We start from the raw sequence: 20,784 nt of genomic DNA on the forward strand, positions 1-20,784 counted from the left end.
ATGTGGCAGGCAGCCCCCCTTGTGGCAGGTGTACCTACCTACAGAGGAGGCTGGCCTTTTCTCCCCCCCCCCCCAGCAGTATATCATACAGAAATGCAGCAGGAAACCTCCTCTGAAGCCACCTGCCCTGGGATTACTCTTTGATTAATTCAGTCTTTCCCTGTCAAAGTTTGGGAATTACTGCTTTAGTATAAGAGATGTGTCTTCTATAAATACTATCAAGCTCTGTGGGGATTTGAACAGAGGCTCTTCAGATTTCCTGCAGCAAGCCAGCTGCGGCTTTGACTACTACTGCTGTTTTTAAACACTTATGGGGTAGGAATGCCCTCCACAATTGCTTAGATGGATTAATTTTTACTATGTCATTTAAAAAGTTGTTTTTGTAAGTGAACACTGGAAATAAAACTTTTTTAATTTTATAAAAAAATTAAGAAATAAAGTCTCACCCTTGCAATAAGTAGAGAAAATGTTTTAAATGTCATTATATTTTGATATTTGTTTTCCCTCAAAAGGAAAAGAATCATTAATATATCCCTTTGCTTGTTTGTCTGCCTGTTTCCTTGGTTAATATCCTGCCTTTCATCAGTTCCACTGATCATAGGGTGGGGTACATCTTATCCAGGGATTTATCTGTCTGTTTTGGTTCTCTCAACTTACAATTTTTCCAATCGATTCTGTTCACATTTCTACAGCAATTTGCAATTTTTTTTAAGTCCTCAAGAAAATCCGTCAACATTTTCGTGTGAATTTCTCCTCAAAATATCATTTTCGTGTGCAATTTCACCTAAAATACAGTCGTACCTTGGAAGTCGAAAGGCATCCATTCCAGAAGTCCATTCGACTTCCAAAACATTCAGAAACCAAAGTACAGCTTCTGATTGGCTGCAGGAAGCTCCTGCAGCCAATCAGAAGATCCTTTGGACATTTGGGTTCCAAAGAACGTTCAGAACACTCACTTCTGGGTTTGCGGCATTCGGGAGCCAAAATGTCCGAGTACCAAGGCGTTCCAAGGTACAACTGTACATTTTTTTGCAAAGTGATTTCCCCAAAATTAATGCTTCATTGGGGGTTATTTTCACTAAATATGTGCATTTTAATGCAAACTTTAGCCTATTTAAAACATTCAGAAAATAATAAAAATCAATTAGAACACCCGTCAACATTCTACGTGTCTGGAGAAGCTCGCCTAAACAAAAATGTTTTTAGCATAAACCTATGGATTCAAATGACAAAAAATAGAGATTCTGGCTAAACATTGGGAAGAACTTTCTGACAGTAGGAGCTGCAGGGGGTTGGAGCAGATGACCCTTGGGGGTATCTTCCAATTCTAAAATTCTATGATTCTATTACCGGTAGTAACCTGGATAAAGGCCCCTCTCTTAAGGGAACCATGCTGGTGTTGAAATAGCCTAAGTAGCCCAAGCCACTAACAAAAAGCTCACTCAACGCATTCACTTTGCTGGCTTTCCCCCAGTCACGGCTTCTGGGAGTTGTGTTTTGTTAAGGGTGCTTTTTCTATCACCCGTGTTTTGACTGAATATTTTAATTTTTTTTCTGATTGTGCAAATATATGCATTTTATGTGTGCATTGATAAAAACTATTTAAAAAGGGGTGCGGGGTACTGAGGGTTGTTAAGAGAGCACTATTCCCCCACATAGACTCACAGATTTGTAGGCGGCAGCTTCCACCAAGATCTTGTGACAGCTCTGAGAGTTCTCACCGGAAGCTGCCACCATGCAACCCCAGTAAGCAAGGCTTGGGAAGGGGTGTGTGGCACCTTCCTGTTTTTCCTCATGCGGCGATGCCCAAAGGTCATCCAATCCAGCCCCCTGCAGTGCAGAGATCACAGGTGACAGATGGCCAGCCAACCTCTGCTTAAAAACCTCCAGTCCACCACCTTCCACAGGGCTGTCTTAAGCATATGTGGCACCGGGGTGCAAAGATCCGCCCAGCGCCCCCCCTGTTGCCCAGTCCCAGGTGCACAGGAGAGCGGAGCCAGCCAGCCGCCTCGGCATCTCACTGGCTCAGTCGCCCCCGAACTCACGTCGCAGAGCCACCTGCAGTAGAAGAGCCCGTCACGGTGCTCCGACCGACAGATGGGCTCTTCCCCGGACTCAACTCTCGGATCCCGGACTCTCAGCCTAGTGCCCCTAAGAGCCCAGCGCCCAGGTGCCCCGCACCCCTAGCACCTATGGGTAAGACGGCCCTGACCTTCCAAGAGAGTCCGTTCCGCTGTTAAACCCTCACATTGCTACAGTCCCAGAGTGTTAACAGTCAGTCCCTCTTCCATGGAACTCTGGGAATTGCAGCTCTGTTAAGAGGAATAGCGGGTCTCCTCTGCTAACCACTCTCAGCACTCTTAGTAAATGACACTTCCCAGGATTCTTTGGGGGAGGCCATGACTACTTAAAGCTTAAGTCATGTGACCTGTCAGCTGGTTTTCAGGCCTTACAAAGTCACAGCTTCCCTCAAAGAATCGTGGGAACTGTGGTTTGCTAAGGATTCTGGGAGTTATTAGGAAAGTTATATTCCCCTCCCAGAGTTCCTTGATAGTTAAACCACGTTGAGAGTTGTATTTGTGAGGGTGGGGAAAGGGGTCAACTCTCAGCACCTTTAACAGCATCCCAGAATTCGGGGGGGGGGGAACCAATGGCTGTTTAAATGTATAGTGCAGATGGAGCCCTATTCTAGCAATTGGGGAGGTCAGAGGGATCCCAGCTGTTCTGAGATAGCATTCTAGGAAAGGGCTGGGCCGAATGAGCTTTTGTTTCCCCCTCAGCCCATTGACTCTGGCCTCCTCCCCTCCACACGCAAGCTGCTATTCTTATCTGTGCCCGAGTGCTAAGGACCCAGAGGGTCACAGTAACACAGCAATGCTCTCTGATGTCATGCCCCTAGCGGACTGCAGAACAGCAAATGCATCCCCTTTCCATGGTGCAACCAGAGCAATCTCTTGTCTCCTTGAACAGAACGGCCTGGGAAGCCCCCCAGCTGCTTCATCCAAAGATAAAAGCTAAATGTTCTCCCTGCAATCCACTCTTCTGACCACAGGAACCAAGGGAAAAGAATGTCCAAGGCTGATGTGAAGAAGGGAGTTCTCCCAACTGTGATGTAAAGCGATGTGAACAGGCCGGCGTGACCCAGCGGGAAGGATGCAAGAGGCACTGCACTACCTGTTGTGATCTCCAGGTGGCGCCACTCTTGAAAAAACTAAGGTCTTCAAGAGAGACCATTGGTCCTGCTGGATCAGTGTTGTCTGCATTGAGGGTCACCCCCACCCACAATCATTCTGCTTGCCCATTTCTGAACCTTTTCCAACTCTACAATATCCATTTTGAGTTGAGGCGATCAGAACTGTGAACAGTATTCCAAATGCGGTTGCACCACAGATTTGTGAAATGTCATTTTTATTTTCTATTCCTTTCCTAATGATCCCTAGCATGGAATTTGCCTTTTTCACGGGCTGCCATTACTGATATTTGTAAACCACGCTGAGAGCCGTTTTTCTTCCCTAGCAGAAGAGCAGAAAAAACATGCTTTTAAAATAACGAAGAATAAACAAGATTGCAGAGGACTAGGGTCCCAGGTGGCTCTGTGGGTTAAACCACTGAGCCTAGGGCTTGCTGATCAGAAGGTTGGCGGTTCGAATCCCTGTGACAGGGTGAGCTCCCGTTGCTTGGTCCCAGCTCCTGCCAACCTAGCAGTTCGAAAGCACATCAAAGTGCAAGTAGATAAATAGGAACCGCTACAGCGGGAAGGTAAACGGTGTTTCCATGTGCTGCTCTGGTTCGCCAGAAGCGGCTTTGTCATGCTGGCCACATAACCTGGAAGCTATACGCCGGCTCCCTCGGCCTATAGAGCGAGCGCCGCAACCCCAGAGTCGGTCACGACTGGACCTAATGGTCAGGGGTCCCTTTACCTTTACCTTTAGGGTCCTAAAAAAGACATTTTAACTCAATACCTGCATAAAGGTAAAGGGGCCCCTGACCATCAGGTCCAGTCGTGTCCGACTCTGGGGTTGCGGCGCTCGCTCTATAGGCCGAGGGAGCTGGCGTTTGTCCGCAGACAGCTTCCGGGTCATGTGGCAGCATGACAAAGCTGCTTCTGGTGAACCAGAGCAGCGCACGGAAACGCCGTTTACCTTCCCGCCGGAGCGGTCCCTATTTATCTACTTGCACTTTGATGTGCTTTCGAAGTGCTAGGTGGGCAGGAGCTGGGACCGAGCAACGGGAGCTCACCCCGTTGCAGGGATTCAAACCGCCAACCTTCTGATCAGCAAGCCCTAGACTCTGTGGTTTAACCCACAGCGCCACCTGCATAGGCTTGTGCAAATCAACATGCACAGACTGCTGGGTGGATGGTATGAGCTGAATACTGTCACCTGTTCCTTGCTTTCCTGCATGTCAAGTAATTCAGTGCTATGTAGGTTTGCTTTCTTTTGGCCGAGACTTTAAAAGCTTTTGTTGTAGTAGTAAAATTTGCTTTACATACAACTTTGCAAGTCACCAAAGCCTGCACACAGAGTCTTTGGCTCTCTCCCAGACTTCAACTGCTGATTGTCACATATCCCTGCACCCTCCTCTCTGACAGGGTTGCCACTTTCCCCAAGCTCTGATGGGCATCTCATTCCAAAACAGAGAGATCCCCAGTTATCAGGAGACAATCTCCTACCCATTAGCTCCTATTGATGGAAACATCAGTCAACACACTATTAACCTCCAGTCTTAGTAACAAGGGAATGGTTTGCCACCATGTAACTATCTATGGAAAAACAGAGGTTCGATTACCAGAGGAAGGTGCTGGAAATCAAGACAAACTCTGGAAATTATGCTTTCTGTGATCAGGAAGCTCTGCCCTGTAAAGAGCAATCAATCCTAGGTGTGCTTATTCAATAATAAATGTTACTGAGCTTGACACCCTCTTTCAGTGTGATATGGATTGTAGCCTAAATCTCAGGATGCAAGAGGCCTGCCTCTGGTTTCTCATTCATGACTGAAATTTACTCTGCATGAAATTAGAGGCACTCTCTGATTCCTTTTCTATGTTCTGGAGTTGAGTCTCCCTGTCTGACAGCTTATGGGCACTCACTTGAAAATCTAGTATTAAACCTACGGTTCCTCTAGCACAGTGATGGGCAACCTTTTGAGCTTGGTGTGTCAAAATTCGCCAAAAAACCGAGCATAACTCGGATGGTGTGTCACTTCGAGAGAAAAAAAACACCATAATTTCGCAATATTTATAGTTTAAATAACAAAAATGTATAATTGTAATATATAACTGTATTTAAGAAACCAAAAACTAATTATTTAACCAAACCAAACCAAAAACCCCTTATTTATCACAAAGTGCACAGAGTTGTTGAGCTTTTTGGGGGGAGCTGCTGGCCAAAGTTTGAGGTTTTTTGGGGGGCGGTGCAAAACTTGCTTTGCTTTTGGGGGGGGGTGTCCCAAAGCTACTGCGCTTTTTTGGGGGGGGGAAGAGAACAGAAATAAATGATGAATAATATATTCACTGGAACTAACACGCAGCACCGACATAGTCTGCCAAAGCGCAAAAAAACCCCAGCACAGAACGGGTTAAAAAACGAACGCTGTTACACCCAATCATAGTCTGCCAAAGCGCCAGAAAAAAACAGCACAGAAAGGGTTAAAAAACCAATCTCTGGCTACCAGCAGCAGCAACAACAACTGGATTTTAACAGCGGAGACAAGCTACAGCGGAGACAAGCTGTAGGAGGAGCGGGAGAACAAATGGGGGGGGGAACAACAGCGCAAACGGACCGATGGGGCGCGTGCCAGCAGTGAGGGCTCTGTGTGTCACATTTGACACGTGTGTCATAGGTTCGCCATCACTGCTCTAGCATCTGGTTCTCTGAGATATACGGCTTCTATATATGGAGGCTTTGCTTAGCTTTCAGAGGTGTGCAGTTATTTATTACATTTATGTTCCTCCTCTTCCAAGGAGCCCAAGGTGAAACACTTGTGTCTTCCCCCTTTCCTACTTTTTATCCTCACAACAACCCTGTGAGGTGGTTTATGTTGTCTCTGTCTTCTCCAAGGAGAACTAAAAGAGTGCCCTTACCTCACCCCCCTTTCTGATCTGCTTTTCGGTACCAGAGCTCAGCACCAGCAAATGCAGAAAGACTACCGTACCTCTGAGCACATGCAGAATGCACCTGAACCACCACAGTTTTTTCTCCTGGCCCACAGAGATGTTGAACCTGGGACTTTCTGCGTTCAAAGCTAATGCTGAGCTAAGGTGTTTACTTGGAAGTAAGCCTCATTTGAATGGAGAGAGACTTTTACCTCCGAGTAAACATGGCTAAGCATCAAGTGGCCATTGACTTCCATAGGATTTACTCCCAGGGAGGCATGCATCATTGGATCTCAGCCTCCTTGTCTATACATAGCTGACCTGTACGTAAATGTTGTATTGATTATAAAGAATTTCCCCCCAAGAAAAGCATGCACTGAACTGCATTGCAGCTTATGGGTTCGATCTTCAACAGCCCATCATAGAATTCAGTGGCGTTTACTCCCAGATAAGCATGATTTGCAATTGTACTAAGTAGCTGGTATACTCAGAGTAGACTCATTGAAATTAATGGTCCTGAGGCAGCGTGGTGTAGTGGTTAGAGCGTTGAACTAGGACCAGCTGCTGCCTCGCAACCTAGCCTACCTCACAGGGTTGTTGTGGGGATAAAACGGGGGACACACACCATATACACCACCTTGAGCTCCTTGGAGGAAAAGGTGGGCTATAAATGCAGTAAATAAATAAGCCGATGCCATGAATTTCAACGGAGCTACTCTTGAGTAGAAGTTAGTTGGATCCGATCTTAAGGCTGTAACCCGATCTGCATTGGTAACTTGGAGGCAAGTTCCATGAAAACACGATGGCGGGCCTTACTCCCGAGTAAACCGGCTTACCGGTAGTTCTGTGCGCCGTGTGAACCTACCTTGAGCGCCTGCATTCCTAAAACCTTTACAGTATTCCCACGTAAGGGTGTGCCATTTCGGATGACTTCGACGGTGACTACGGCGATTATTATTATCGATCTCATTTAAAAAATCGTTTCCCACGGAGCATCTCATCAAAGCAATTAGCTCGCCACGCAAGAATAGCACCCAGAAAACAGTTAATTACTATCAATTTCCTCTGCGAATCGTTTCCCACGGAACATCTCAGACCAGTTGTTTCCGCCACAAAAACACCTCGACGACAATTGCATCTCTGAAAAAACAATTGGAACTATTTGCATAGCATGAAAACAACAGCAACAATCGCCTACGCCAGGGATCGACAGCGTGGTGCCCACCCGATATTGCTCGGGCCCCCGAACGCCTAACGGTACACCAGCGGCTTGCATGCCCAATAGACAGTCAGGGACGGTGGGAGTTGTAGTCCCAATATACCCCTGGAGTCCTTTATTCTGTTTATTTTTATCCCACCCTTTTCTCCCAAGGAGCTCAAGAAGGATGGCATGGTTCTCCCCCATTTAATCATAGCTGCCAAGTTTTTCCTTTTCTCGCGAGGAAGCCTATTCAGCATAAGGGAAAATCCCTTTAAAAAATGGATAACTTGGCAGCTATGCATTTAATATCCACAACAACCCTGCAGAGAGGCAGTGGCTGGTCCATGGTCACACCCAGTGAGCTTCATGGCCGAGGGGGCCGGATTTGAACCATAGCTGTCAAGTTCTCCCTTTTTTAAAGGGAAATTCCCTTATGCTGAATAGGCTTCCTCACGAGAAAAGGGAAAACTTGACAGCTATGATTTGAACCCGGGATTCCAACCAGTGCACCGCACTGCCTTTCATATGCCGTAACTTGGATTGTTTCAACATATGCTGCAATTCTCAACTGACGCGATGAACCCGTGTGATTCCTATAGGGGTTTTACTCCCGCGGAAGGAAACGTGCGTACAGTACATTGCATCCCTGGGATCCAGTCCTTTGCAATCGCCCGGCCCCTCCCCTCCTTCGCCCTGCCCTCTGGTCTCCTTTAAGAGGAGGAGCTGGGCCGGGAAGCTGGGAGGTTATTTGGAGCCCATGTGACGCGACGCTGCTCGGCTTCTTAGTAGCGGAGACTCTGGCCTGGCGTCGGATTCAAGGCGGGGAGCGCTGGGAGTGAAGGCGATCCGAGAGACCCGGGGCTTCGCTGCCTTCTTCGTCGTTCACGGGGTTTGCAACCCACCCCGAGGTACAGGCTCCGAGCTCGTGTGCATGCGCGCACAGAGAGAGAGAGATTTGCAATATTGCTCGCAAGACTCTTTGGCCGCTTTGTTCAGGGTAGTAGGAGGAAAAAGAACCCAACTGTCCTGCAACAGCAGATTTGACGCTAAGCCTTATTTTGCAACCCCCGCCAACAAAACCTCTGATCCGTCAGCAGGCTTCGAGAGGACTTTAAAAAAAATCTACCTCGGAATGGTGTGCCCCGGATTTGTTGGGAGGTAAGACCGGAAAGTGGTGGGATATATCCAAGGGAGTTGTGTGTTTTTCCCTACCCCTCCCTGTTACAGTAAACTTGGGAGTCTCTTGATTCGGAGCCGCTGACCGTTTAGCTGCGTGTGAATGCAGAAGAGTTTTCATCCTCTCCGGATCAATGGATTCGCTGAATGTTTGACTCGCCCTGATATCGTTGTAAAGGGCTGAAAGCTGTTTAGCGAAATAAAAATGCCCTTTTGGTTATTTCTTTGCTTTTGAAATGGCATAATGTTGAGGCAGCCGTCCTGGGGACACTTCCTTGACTCTTAAAAGTCCTGTAGGCATTCTGTCTGTGTGTCTTTTTTACTAAGTAAGTGCAGGATCGTGGTATGAATAGATTAGTCTTGCAGAAATAAGTGTAGCTGTGGGATACCAATTTTGGAGCTGACAAATCCTGGGATGGCCTTATTATGCATGTTCCAAAAAGTTGAGCAAATTGGCGATTTGGTGTGTGTTTGTGTGTGTTAAAAGCCAAGAAAAACATATATTTCTTCCTACTCATGCCTGCTTGTATAACCGATACCTGAAAACCACAATCCAGCACTTGTAGAAACTTGGGAGCAGCTGCCTTCTTCTAAGTCAGATCTTTGCTCAGTATTGTCTACTCTGGCTGGCAGCTGTTCCTCTGGGACTTCTCTTTTCCCCAGCCCCACTTGGATAGGCTGAGAATCGAACCTTCGGCATGCAGAGCAATTGTTATCCCGCTGAGCCACAGTTCTTTGCCATGGGAGTTTTGATTTACATTGAAATTAGAATAGAAAAAGGCACAGCTGACAGCTGGATCTCACTCTGGGTGTGTAGTTTTTATTAGATCTTATAGCACAACTGGAAGTGGCAGCACTTTCACAGATATTTCAAACATTCTCAAGGTCTCATAAACAGTTGCTCTTACAGAAGCAAACTTAACTTGACTCTCAGATGCACATGTGTACACTTTTCCCCCTTTCTGCCGGCTCGATCTTCCCATCAACCCTGCGAGGTAGGCCTCTGGGGAGCCACCGTTCACACCGGTGTCTGGTTTCTGCATCCTATCTGGAACTGGCCTCCTTGAGAAAACACTTCTGAAAAAGCATTCGGTGCCATCGTCATGTTTCCCAGACCCTGGGAACCTTCCAAACTTCGGATGCTTTTCCATTCTCTCTGTACATCTGGAGAATGACTTGCCACAGGCCACCCACCAAGCCACTGGGCTGAGCTGGGGATCCAGCTGCCCTATTGCTGAATCCCTATAGAAAAGGGCTCGGAAATATCTCCATGGGGTTTGCTTGTTTGGGGCAGGAGTGGAGTGAAGGGAGGAGAAGAACCAGTATTTGAAAAGTTGGAGCTTGCATGATTGCTTTGGCAAAAGCGTTTGCTGTTACCCAGGAGCACCAGATGTTTTTGTTTAGACCACAGCTCCCATCAGCCTGGGGCCTGTTCTTCTGCATCCTTTACCTGTGTCCCAAATTGAGCTCATAGGGTAGCTGTGTGGCTTGGTGGGAGAGCACATGATTTTCATGCAGAAGGTCCCATTTTCAATCCCTGGTCTCTCCAGGCAGGCCTGGGAGAGACTCCCTGTTGGAAACCCTGGAAAGCTGCTGCCAGTCAGTGCAGGCAGTGCTAAGTTAGATGGTCAGAGGTCCTGACTTCTCCCAGCAGTTCTGTGAGACAGAGAGGTTGCAGTGAGTGATTTGCCTGCTCTTGGGCCCTTTATGACCGGCCCCCGACTTTGCTTCTTTCTCCGAAGTGTGTGTCAGGGTGGGATCCCTATCCTGTATGTCCATTTCTATTAATCAGGTTAGCTTTTAGTTGATTGAATTTGACTGCATCTGCAGGTAAGGGTTGGTTTTTTGGGTTTGTTTTTTTTACAAAAAAGATAGAAGCTAAAAGCATTTTTTTTAAAAGAAAGTGTTTTGATCACAGATAGCCAATGTGACTTACAAGTGTTGCTGGACTACAACTCCCATTGCCCCGGACTATTGGCCACGCTGACTGGGGCAGATGGGAGTTGTTAGTCCACCACCATCTGGAAGGCAGCAGGTTCCCTGGCCATGTTTGATTAAATTAAAAGCCAGAGCAGGCACTCGTGCAGAGACACAACAGTGAGCCTCCTTTTTCTGGATGGTGCTCCCAGCTCCAAGGAGCCTTTAGACTAGGCATCCCCAAACTTTGGCCCTCCAGATGTTTTGGACTACAATTCCCATCTTCCCCGACCACTGGTCCTGTTAGCTAGGGATCATGGGAGTTGTAGGCCAAAACATCTGGAGGGCCGCAGTTTGGGGATGCCTGCTTTAGACCAGAACCTGTGGACCCTCTGGGTGCTGCTGAACTAAACCTCACACCATTCCTGACCATTGAGCATGCTGACTGGGTCTGATGGGAATTGGAGTCCAACATTAGGAGATCCAAAGTTCCCCGCTCCTAATTTAAATGGTGAATGTACATATCCTAAATATATTGTTGAGGAAAGGCATTCCTTGATAGATGTGAAGGCAGGGATGCCTTTCCTAGGACTGTGCTTGCAACCTGAAATACCTGGAATAACTTGTATGGGGGGTGGGATTTGCCTGATTTTAGGGGAGCTTCTTGAAAGTTTTTTTCCCCTATTCACCTAGTAGCTGAAGTGGTTTAAGACATTGCAGCCCTATCCCCCCCCCAATATTACATATTTAGAGAGAAGATATATTGTCTTTCTCATATAGATATAGAAAATACATTTGTTTTGTAAAAAAGAAAAACAAACCATAGTATGGAAAACCATAGCTTCTGCCCTTGAGGTGTGTGTCCAATGAAAGTACCCAACGCTTTGCCAACCTGGTGCCCTCCAGATGTTTCAGAAGGGAGAGCCCATTAGGGGTGGGTGATATCTGGTTTGCTACATCACGATATATCACCAGCTAAACATGGCATAATGGAACAATGTAGAGGCCAGTCCATCAACTGTGTCATCTGAGGTTGATGGAAGTAGTGATCCAAAACAACTGCACCACATCTGGCTGGCCTAGCCCTGCATTGTAGCATAAGGAGGATTGATCTGTCAGCTAGGGTGCTTCCAGTTCAGGTCCTGTTGATGCTGCCTTCTCAATCGAATTTGTGCCAGTTGCTCTCGGCAGTACAACAGCCTTGTAGGTATTAAAGTCATGGCATGTGAAGGAGTCCGAACCACTTGAAAGATGAGGTGACAGAGCATCTGCTTTGCATGCAGAAGGTCCCAGGATCAAACGCCAGTGTTTCCAGGTAGGGCTGGGAAAGAGGCCTGCCTGAAACCCTAGTGAGCTGCTGCCAGCCGGTGTAGACAATATTGAGCTAGATGGACAAATTGCCTGACTTGGTAATAATAATAACAACAACAACAACAATAATAATAATAGTAATTTTATACCCCGCCCTCCCCAATCAAAATCGGGCTCAGGGCGGCTGACACAGTAAAATTACAATAAGACATAAAAGAAAAAAAACCAATTAAAATAAAATGCACGTTAAGATACCATTTAAGTTTAAAATTTTAAAAATACAGCCTCATTTTAAAATAGCCCAAATCAAAACCATAGAGAGGAAAACATAGGGGTTAGACTGAGTCCAGCCCAAAGGCCAGGCGGAACAGCTCCGTCTTGCAGGCCCCGTGGAAAGATGTCAAATCCCGCAGGGCCCTGGTCTCCTGTGAGAGAGCGTTCCACCAAGTCGGGGCCAGTACTGAAAAGGCCCTGGCCCTAGTTGAGGCCAATCTAGCCACCTTATGGCTTGGGATCTCCAAAATGATGTTATATGTGGACCTTAAGGTCCTCCGTGGGGCATACCAGGAGAGGCGGTCCCATAGGTATGAGGGTCCTAAGCCACATAGGGCTTTAAAGGTCAAAACCAGCACCTTAAATCTGATCCTGTACTCCACCGGGAGCCAGTGCAGCTGGTAAAGCACTGGATGAATGTGGTCCCGTGGCAGGGACCCTGTAAGGAGCCTCGCCACAGCATTCTGCACCCGCTGGAGTTTCTGGGTCAGCTTCAAGGGCAGCCCCGCGTAGAGCAAGTTACAATAATCAAGCCTGGAGGTGATCGTCGCATGGATCACTGTGGCCAGATCAGGGCGAGAAAGGTAAGGGACCAACTGCTTGATACGGCGGAGATGGGAAAATGCCGCCTTAGCTGTGGCTGCAACCTGCGCCTCCATGGAAGGGGAGGCGTCGAAGGTTACACCCAAACTCTTGACAGAAGGCACTTTCCTATGTTCCTTAAAGCCAGATGCCCAAATCACTCACTACCTCTTTCTCTCTGCCTTCCAAACATTATTCTGCGAACCGCCCTGAGACTCCCAAGTATAGGGCGGTATATAAATTCTATTAATAATAAATAAATAAATACCATACTTTTCTGTGTATAACACGCCCCCATGTATAAGATGCCCCCTGTTTTGGGGGACTCCAAATTGAGAAAATGGGGGAGATTGTATCCGTGTAGAAGACGGCCCACAATTTTGAACATAATTTTAAAATAAAAATACCTAGTCTTCTACACGGAAAAGTATGGTAATTTACGACCTTGTAGCCTTAAAAGAGAGCAGTCAAGCACATGAGACTTCTTGTGAAAATCTGGCTTCTAATTTTTTTAAAATATTTTTTTCTGCCCTTCTGCTATTAGGTTGTCTCTAACTTTTAAGTCCTGCTCCAGGTAGACCCATTGAAATGAATGGGGCTAGAGGTGGTTCCTGGCCATTCATTTTGAGGGGTCTGCTAGTGAGTAGGGCTAGCACTGAGTACAGCCGGTTGTCTCGCCCATCTTCCAGGGCTGTCCCGATGAAAGTGCCAGAGGCCATTCTTCTCGTGAGAATTTTGCAGCGGAGGGCACCCTGTAATTGTCCCCAACGATTAGCTGCAGGGTTGAGCAACAACATGCTTTGTTTTATCGGCAGGCCGGGGCAATTAGCATGTTGCAGAGAAACACTTCCCAGCCAGAGGTCAGGGCGTGCAGCTCCGGAACGCAGGTGATGTCGCTTCAGCTTTCAGAGTAAAACAGAAACAAAAATCCCGCCTCGAAGGGAGAGCAGTATTTATTGAGTATGTGTGCTGAGTCACTGAGGGGTCCCGGTGACAGATCTAAGAAATCTGCAGGAGAAAGTATGTCATGCAGCCAATTTTGCAATGCGCCCAAGTCACAGCAACACAGGAAACTTGCCTTCTACAGAGTCAAGCGATTGGTCCATCTAGTTCAGTGTACATCTACACTGACCGGGAGTGGCCCTTGCAGCTGGGGCAGAGAAATCCTGGTTCTGAGAGCTGTCTGGGAAGCTGGTGTGTTGTATGTTCACTTACAAGCGCAGGGGCGTCTCTGGCCCTCCAAGCCTTTCTGTGTGGCCCCTGGAGTTCTCTCCAGGCCACACCCCTCATCACACTCTCCACAGGAACCTAGGAAAAGTTTGACTTACTCCGACCCTTGGTCCATCTTGCTAGCTCCATTGGGGGCGAGGGAATCCAGGGAGAACTTTGTCTTCCTGTAACTTCAGGTCTGGCAGTAGATGCATTTAAATAAAACCTGAAAAGGCCTTTGTCTTACAATTGGAGAACAGCATGTCTTATCCGAGGAACAAGACAAGTGTGCTAATTTATTACTAGGAAGCAAGATGTGATACTCCGTTCTTTCGTCTCTTTCTCCCCTTCCTGTCCCGAACCCAGATGATCCCAGTTTCCTCGTGTGACTTGCAGGGCCTCTAACTGCTTCTGTGCCTGGTTCCCCCTCTTCCTCTATACAATGCATGGCTCTGGATGCTTTGCACCCCCCCTCCAGCGCACCATGTGCAATGCTCAGTGCAAGTATCGCTCTTAAACCTGTCAGATGAACTGCTCAGATCAGCAGATTGGGGGGGGCATAGGTGTCAGGCCAAAGGGGGGTCCATGTAGCCAAGGACCCTGTCCTCACAGTCGCCAGCCACATGCCCCAGTGGGAAGCAGGACCTGCGCGCATCAGAATTCTCCCCACCTGTGATTCCCAGCAAGGGGGTCCAGAGGCACAGAGTACAGGTTGATCAAACATAGCCATTGTGGTCTGTAGATTTCTCCACGGATCTCTGTAATCCTCCTTTAAAGCCATCACTACATGTCAAGGGAGTGAATTCCGTAACTATGCGCTGTGCTAAACAAAAGCCTGTCATGGATTTCCCACAGTTCAGCTTCATTGGATCATCCTATTGGGTTACAGTCTTATGAGGGAGAGGCACGTCTCTCCGTTTTCTGTGTTGATCTTTACTAAACCTTGATTGTGTGAGAGTGTGTCTGTCCTGACCTGTTTGTTTATAACCCATCTATTTCTCCAAGGAGCTCAAGGTGGCGTACGTGGTTCTCCCCCTCCTCATTTAATCCCCACACAACAACCCTGCGAGGCAGGGATTGGCCCAAGGTCACACTCGGGGAGTTTCATGGCCAGTTGGGGGATTTGAATCCTGGTCTCCTGGGTCCCAGTCCAATAATGCAACCACGGCACTTTAATAAAATCTATGAGGGGAAAGCAAAATAAACACCAGCTCTCAGAATCCTTTGGGGGAAGCCATTGCTGCTTAAAGTCACATGGCATTGCTTTAAGGATAGAGTGCAGATGGGCAACTGGAGGGGGTTTAAAGTAAGCGTTGCACTTCCATGGAAAAGCAAAAGCAGGGGGAATGTTTGGTGCGTGTTTGGAGGCTGTGGCTGACACGTTCCAAACAAATTTCTGTCTTCTAAGCCACCCTGGTTAGTGGCCATCACTGCCTCCTGTGGGAGGGAGTTCCATAGTTTAACAATGTCATTTTTTTTTGTCTCCCATGATTCCTCCGTTATTCAACTTCACTGGATGTCCACAATTTCTTATGTTATGATAGAGAAAATCTTGCTCCCTATCCACTTTCTTTGCACTGCCACCTCTTCTATCATGTCATCTCTTACTTGCTTTTGAATCTACTTAGAGACGTAACAGGCTTGGGATAACTATTGGACTAAGCTGGGGGTTACCAAAACTCTGGTTCCGAGACCACCAATGGCCCACAAGCTTCATTCAGGGGGTTTGTGGCATGTCTGCATCAAATATTTGTATTAAATTTCTTAAACACTGAATTATATTGCATCACAATTTGATTTGTGGGATGCATATTGTAATGTGATAAGATTGCAATATATGGGAAATAAAAGGAGCAATAAAAAAATCATACAGTTCCTAGCACAGAGTGTTACAATTGTTACAGCAGGCGGCAAAATCGTTAAGTCGTCCACTTGAGACCACCTGCAATTTTCAAATGCTTTGTGGGTGCAGAAAAGTTTGGGAACTACTAGGCTAGGTCATTTTCAAAAAAATTGTTTAGCCGAGTGTCCTCTCCCCTTGGTTTTGCTTTTCTACAAAGATTTTTGGTGGGAGGCATTCGCAGAATAGAAAATAGTCCACGGTAGACAAAACAATGAAATGTTATGTCCTTTATAACAATAAGCAGCAAGATATTTTTAAAAGGAACATCAACAGGTGGTTGTGATGGAGTTCTCTTGCAAACATCTGCAGATGCGTCAGGGGTATTAATCAGAAGCTAATGTGAATTCAGGAGGGGCTATAGCTCAGTTGGTAGAGCATCTGCTTTGCAGGCAGAAGGTCCCAGGTTCAATCCCTGGCATCTCCAGGTAAAACTTGGAACATCTCCTGTGTGAAACCCTGGAGAGCTGCTCCCAGTCAGTGTAGGTGATACTGAGTTAGGTGGACCGACAATCTGAATCCGTATAAGGCACCTTCTTATGTTCTTAATAAATATGGTGTTGAAAGACTATGAGAGCAAGCTAGGTGAATCAGCAGCCCCAAGTAGTGTTGGACAGTTCTGGCACCACCACCAAGAAGCCATTGCCAATTGTGCCTCAGCTCTATGAATGCCAGTTTTTGTGTGCTGCATGGACCGTTCTGCAGATCCTTCTGCTAGAGTTTGCAACAAATTACATCAAGCAGCTTTTCTTCTGGTTAATGCCTGATGCTAAACCATGGTTTGTTCAAGCTGTGGTTTATTTTAACAAACCATGTTTCTCCAAGGTTTGGGTCATTTTCCAGCTCCTCGTACCTTTGTAGCTTGGCGTAAGTCTGTGGCAGGATGGGGGACCATTGTTAAGGGGTGGTACTGGGTTCACATGTAACAACTCAGCCACCATTAGGCAAATCAAGACTCGACTGACAACAAGCCATGGTTTGATATTGTGGTTTGTTAGCAGCAAGCAAGCCACAGCTAAGCTATTGGGCAGGGTTCATGCATGACACTAAGCTGTAGTCTAACAAACCATTGTTTAGTGTGGCATCCAAACCAGGCAACTTGATTGGTTGGCAGGCTCACCATACTTCCATTTTAAGTCTCCCCCTTAAAAATAAATGATCCCACTGTTTGTGGAACAGAGGCTTGTTTATAGTTTAAGGTCTCCCTGAAGCAGAACATTAACTTGCATGAATCTGACCCTTGGGCCATCTAACCCAGTGCTGTCTGGTCTGACAGGCAGTGACTCTCCAAAGTCTCGGGTAAACAGTCTTTCCTGGCACCTGTTAACTAGAGATAAGAGGACACTGAACCTTCAACCTTTGCTATGCAAAGCAAGTGCTTTTCTGCTGCTGGGGCAAGGAGCCCATTTCCTGCTTAGCAAAGTGAACTTCTAAGGTGATGGATGTGAGGTGCTAAGAGCTCTTGAAAGCTGAGCGCTTTCCTGTGGTTGCACATGGAGTGAGCACTCGGTCAGCTTCCTGAGAACATTACCTTTTGAGTTCCTTCCTTTTTTTCTTTTTGAAGTATGCAAGATTCCAGCCTTTAGTGATTAAAACAAAGACCTATGGAAGCATGTGAAAGTGTGCAGGGATGCTAAACTGAATTCCTGCTGGGTACGATTTTGATGCCTTGCCCTGAGGTTATTAGCATCTGTCTGTCTCGGGAGACAACGGAGGAGTGCTCCTTTGGGGGTGAATCTGTTGGAAGGTTGCAACCTGCTGTGGATGTAGAGATTGAGACAGGAGAGACATGTTTTGTTGCAGCCAGGACACATGAAAGCGTGCTGCTGCAGATGCACCATGACGTTTCTTGTCTCTGCACTCCTCCCAGCGGTCATTCCTCCTTTAGTCAGCAAGAATAAGGATGTTGTTGCTTTCTGAAATAAGCTGGATTTCGCCACCTTGCCAGCACAGATTTGACTCACCGTTGTGCAAGAATCTTTTCTTGCAGTTGTGATTGTTCTGGGCTGCCAATGCATGTGAGAATCCGCCTTATTTCCCCCCCCCCCTTTCCAGTGCGCCATGCTCATAAAAAATAAATAAACCTGATCGCTGTAGCCATCAGAATTTCCATTCTTGGGTTCTACAGGCACAGGTGTTGAGCAGAGGGCTTTATTCCTTTGGCTGGGGACAGCACACTGCTGTGTAAACAGTGTCCGCTTACAGGCCATCCCTCTAGAATGCAAAAGGTCACTCACAGCGACGGCTTGAAAACAAGATCAGGCAAGTTTGTGCTGTGTGGGACTGTGGTTACGCCAAGCCCCTTAGTTTCGGGACAGGGGCTCCCACTCAGAATGCCTTCGCCTTGGTCTTGCCCCCTGGCAAAGACCATGTGGTTTGTCTTCTACACTGATTTCTATCTCAAAGGCATGGCATTATTCTATCCTTAGGCCCATGATGCAGTGCGAATTCTGAAGATATGTAGGTGTGGCTCCATAATAGTGTCTGTCAATCTGAACTTTTTCAGTGGTTTATCATTGTAGATTGTGGCATCAGTGCAGTTGGTTTCATTTGATATCATATACCCCTTCAGTTAACTTTCTTGACCCTGGTATCAGTCCTTATCCTAAAATGCATCCTGGAACCCTTTCTGATCTCTTAAACGGTGATCTTGTGTTACTAGCAAAATTTAATTTGTGTTTCCTGTAAGAAGAATGGGCTCCACATAGACAATAGTAAGATAAACTTGGAACTCGGCAAACAAAGATACTGTAATCAGTTAGTCATTTCTTACTAGGATTATATTATTTCAACTATCAGCTAAGTAAACTAAACAGAATAACTAGCAGACAGGTACTTGTAGGAAATGGACGATAGAACAAAGGAATATATGTGTCAGAACAAATTACTTATCCCAAATATCTTCTATTGCAACATTGATGTCTGAAGCAGCATTTATATACTTGGGTCCCCACATTTTGCTTAACTTTCAGCTTGACAAAGACTCCAGATGAGCTCTGAAGCTTTTTTCTTTTAGGATTCTTTTTAGCTCCTCCTAATAGAGGTACAGTGGTACCTCGACTTACAAATGCCTCGACTTCCGAAGGTTTCGACTTCCGAAGTCCGCTAACCCAGAAGTATTTTTGCCGCGCGCGCAGTCTGCACATGCGCAAAGCGCAAAATCGCACTTTGCACATGCGCAAAATGGACTTTTTGACTTCCGAAGAGTGCCGCGGAACGGATCGCCTTTGTAAGTCGAGGTATTATTTAATGGGTCTGTATTATTTAATGGGTCTGGATTTTTCTCTTTCTCTCTGTAATGAGCCAACACGGCTAATTTTGTTATCTCTGCCTACCTAGCATCTTAATTTTCTGTAATTGAGTTCCGTAACATTGAAAGCTGATGAAGCAACCTTTTTGGAGTGTGACCATCTGCCCAGACTTCCTGCCTTGAGTCCTCTGGGGGCAGCTTCTTCCTCTGCTGTTTTGGTAGCCTTCTGTCTTTGACCTTCCCTCCTTGTAGAGTGTTAATGGCCTCCTTGCCTTAATTTTAAATTGGCAAACTTGTTTGCCACGCCCCCAACTAGGTTAGAGGCTTTCATGCATTATTTGTAGGAGATTGATTGCGCCCTGTTGGCATCACACGTGCACAAATTGTGGTTCCAAATTTCTTTGATTCCCTGGGTTTTTTTTATTACTGTTTGAAAGGAATGGTTTGTCCATGTGGAATGTGAGCAATGGTTTGTTGATGTGGAATGTGAGCAATGGTTTGTTGATGTGGACATTGCACCAAGCCACGCTAAAGCTCTGGAAAACAGGAAGCAACCTTATACTGAGCCCAGACCATTGGCCCATCTAGATCAAAAGTGTCTGTATTGGATGGTAGCAACTTTTCAGCTTTCAGATAAATGCTTTTCCCAGCTTTACATGGAGATGGTGGGGATCAAGCATGGGAATTTCCGCATGCAAAGCAGATGCTTGACCACTTAGCTGCAGCCTTTCTTAGCCATGGTTTGGTGTGATGTCAGGACTAAGCTTAACTTAGACCTCCTAAGTGGTTGACTGCAGTAGCCTGCAATTGATGGTTCTTTGGTGTCGCTTAAGAAGTCATGGCCACTGGTCCCATCACCTCCTGGCAAATAAGGGGAAGGGGAAGAAATGGAGGCAGTGAGAGATTTTACTTTTTTGGGCTCCATGATCACTACAGATGGTGACAGCAGTCATGAAATTAAAAGGCGCCTGCTTCTTGGGAGAAAAGCAATGACAAACCTAGACAGCATCTTAAAAAGCAGACCTATACGGACCTTTGTCACCTTGCAAAGAGTCGGACACAACTAAATGACTAAACAACAACAACAAGAGTGGATGGTGTCAATAATATAATATACTGTATATGATGTGTTTATCCATACTGTTTTTGTTTGTTTTTAGAAAAGCACAGTTCCACAGTCTTTATCAAGCACGTTAATGATTCACTCGTGCAGAACATCTTTTCTACATCCTCCTCGTCTGGGGAGGTCAGCGGGTTCAAGCCCCACCCTTTAACCCCAGAAGTTCTTAATCAGCAGCTCAGACTGGGTGCCATGTTGCCACACGCCGACCCCTCACTTTCATTTTGCAATTGTAGGGAACTAGGAACTTGGTGGCTTTTCCTCTTTTTTTTTTTTAATTAGGCGAAAGCTGAGGTTTCTGGAATGTGAATTCCAGGTGCATGCAAACTTGCGGAGGCTCCTTCAGAAACACCAGGCTGCAGCGGGACCTTTCTGTGAATTGTGCCACACACAAAAAACCCCACCCAGATTTTTTTCCCCACGGCGGCCAGCAGCTCACAGGTGGCTTGCGCAAATGCCCGAGAAGACAGTCTGTAGCAGAACATAGTTGTCATGTGGGGATGTGCATTCTGTGGCGCTTCAAGTTCCCCAGGGATGTGCATTCCAGACTCTTTAACAATAGGAAGCGTTGCTGATGGGTGTCTAAAACCTGGGCATGTCTGTCCAAATCAGTGGGTGCTCGCATTGCTGGACGCTGCATCACCAGCCAGGTTGTGGGAAGTGGGGAGGAATTCCCCCCCCCCTGCACATTCCCAGCTCATGATAAGGAAGAATCCCCTTTGGCCTGTTGTTCCTGGATGACTTCTCCATT

At 46.6% G+C, this 20,784-nt stretch overlaps 1 protein-coding gene and 1 non-coding gene across 3 annotated transcripts in view; both read left to right on the forward strand.

The window, feature by feature from the left end:
- The first annotated feature begins 7,908 nt into the window (after nucleotides 1–7,908).
- SPSB1 (splA/ryanodine receptor domain and SOCS box containing 1) overlaps nucleotides 7,909–20,784 on the forward strand; it is a 31,974-nt gene continuing 19,098 nt past the window's right edge. The window contains exon 1 of one of the 2 annotated variants that reach the window (XM_035119045.2): nucleotides 7,909–8,203. The gene's annotated coding sequence lies outside the window, so the exon portion shown is untranslated. Of the gene's footprint in view, nucleotides 8,454–20,784 lie in introns of both variants that reach the window. The other variant, XM_035119044.2, reaches the window with a different exon arrangement.
- On the forward strand, nucleotides 16,018–16,090 carry TRNAA-UGC (transfer RNA alanine (anticodon UGC)). Its single transcript has one exon. It is a non-coding gene; the product is annotated as a tRNA-Ala (tRNA).

The sequence above is a fragment of the Zootoca vivipara genome, chromosome 6 (assembly GCF_963506605.1).
Source record: "Zootoca vivipara chromosome 6, rZooViv1.1, whole genome shotgun sequence".
Lineage (NCBI taxonomy): Eukaryota > Metazoa > Chordata > Lepidosauria > Squamata > Lacertidae > Zootoca > Zootoca vivipara.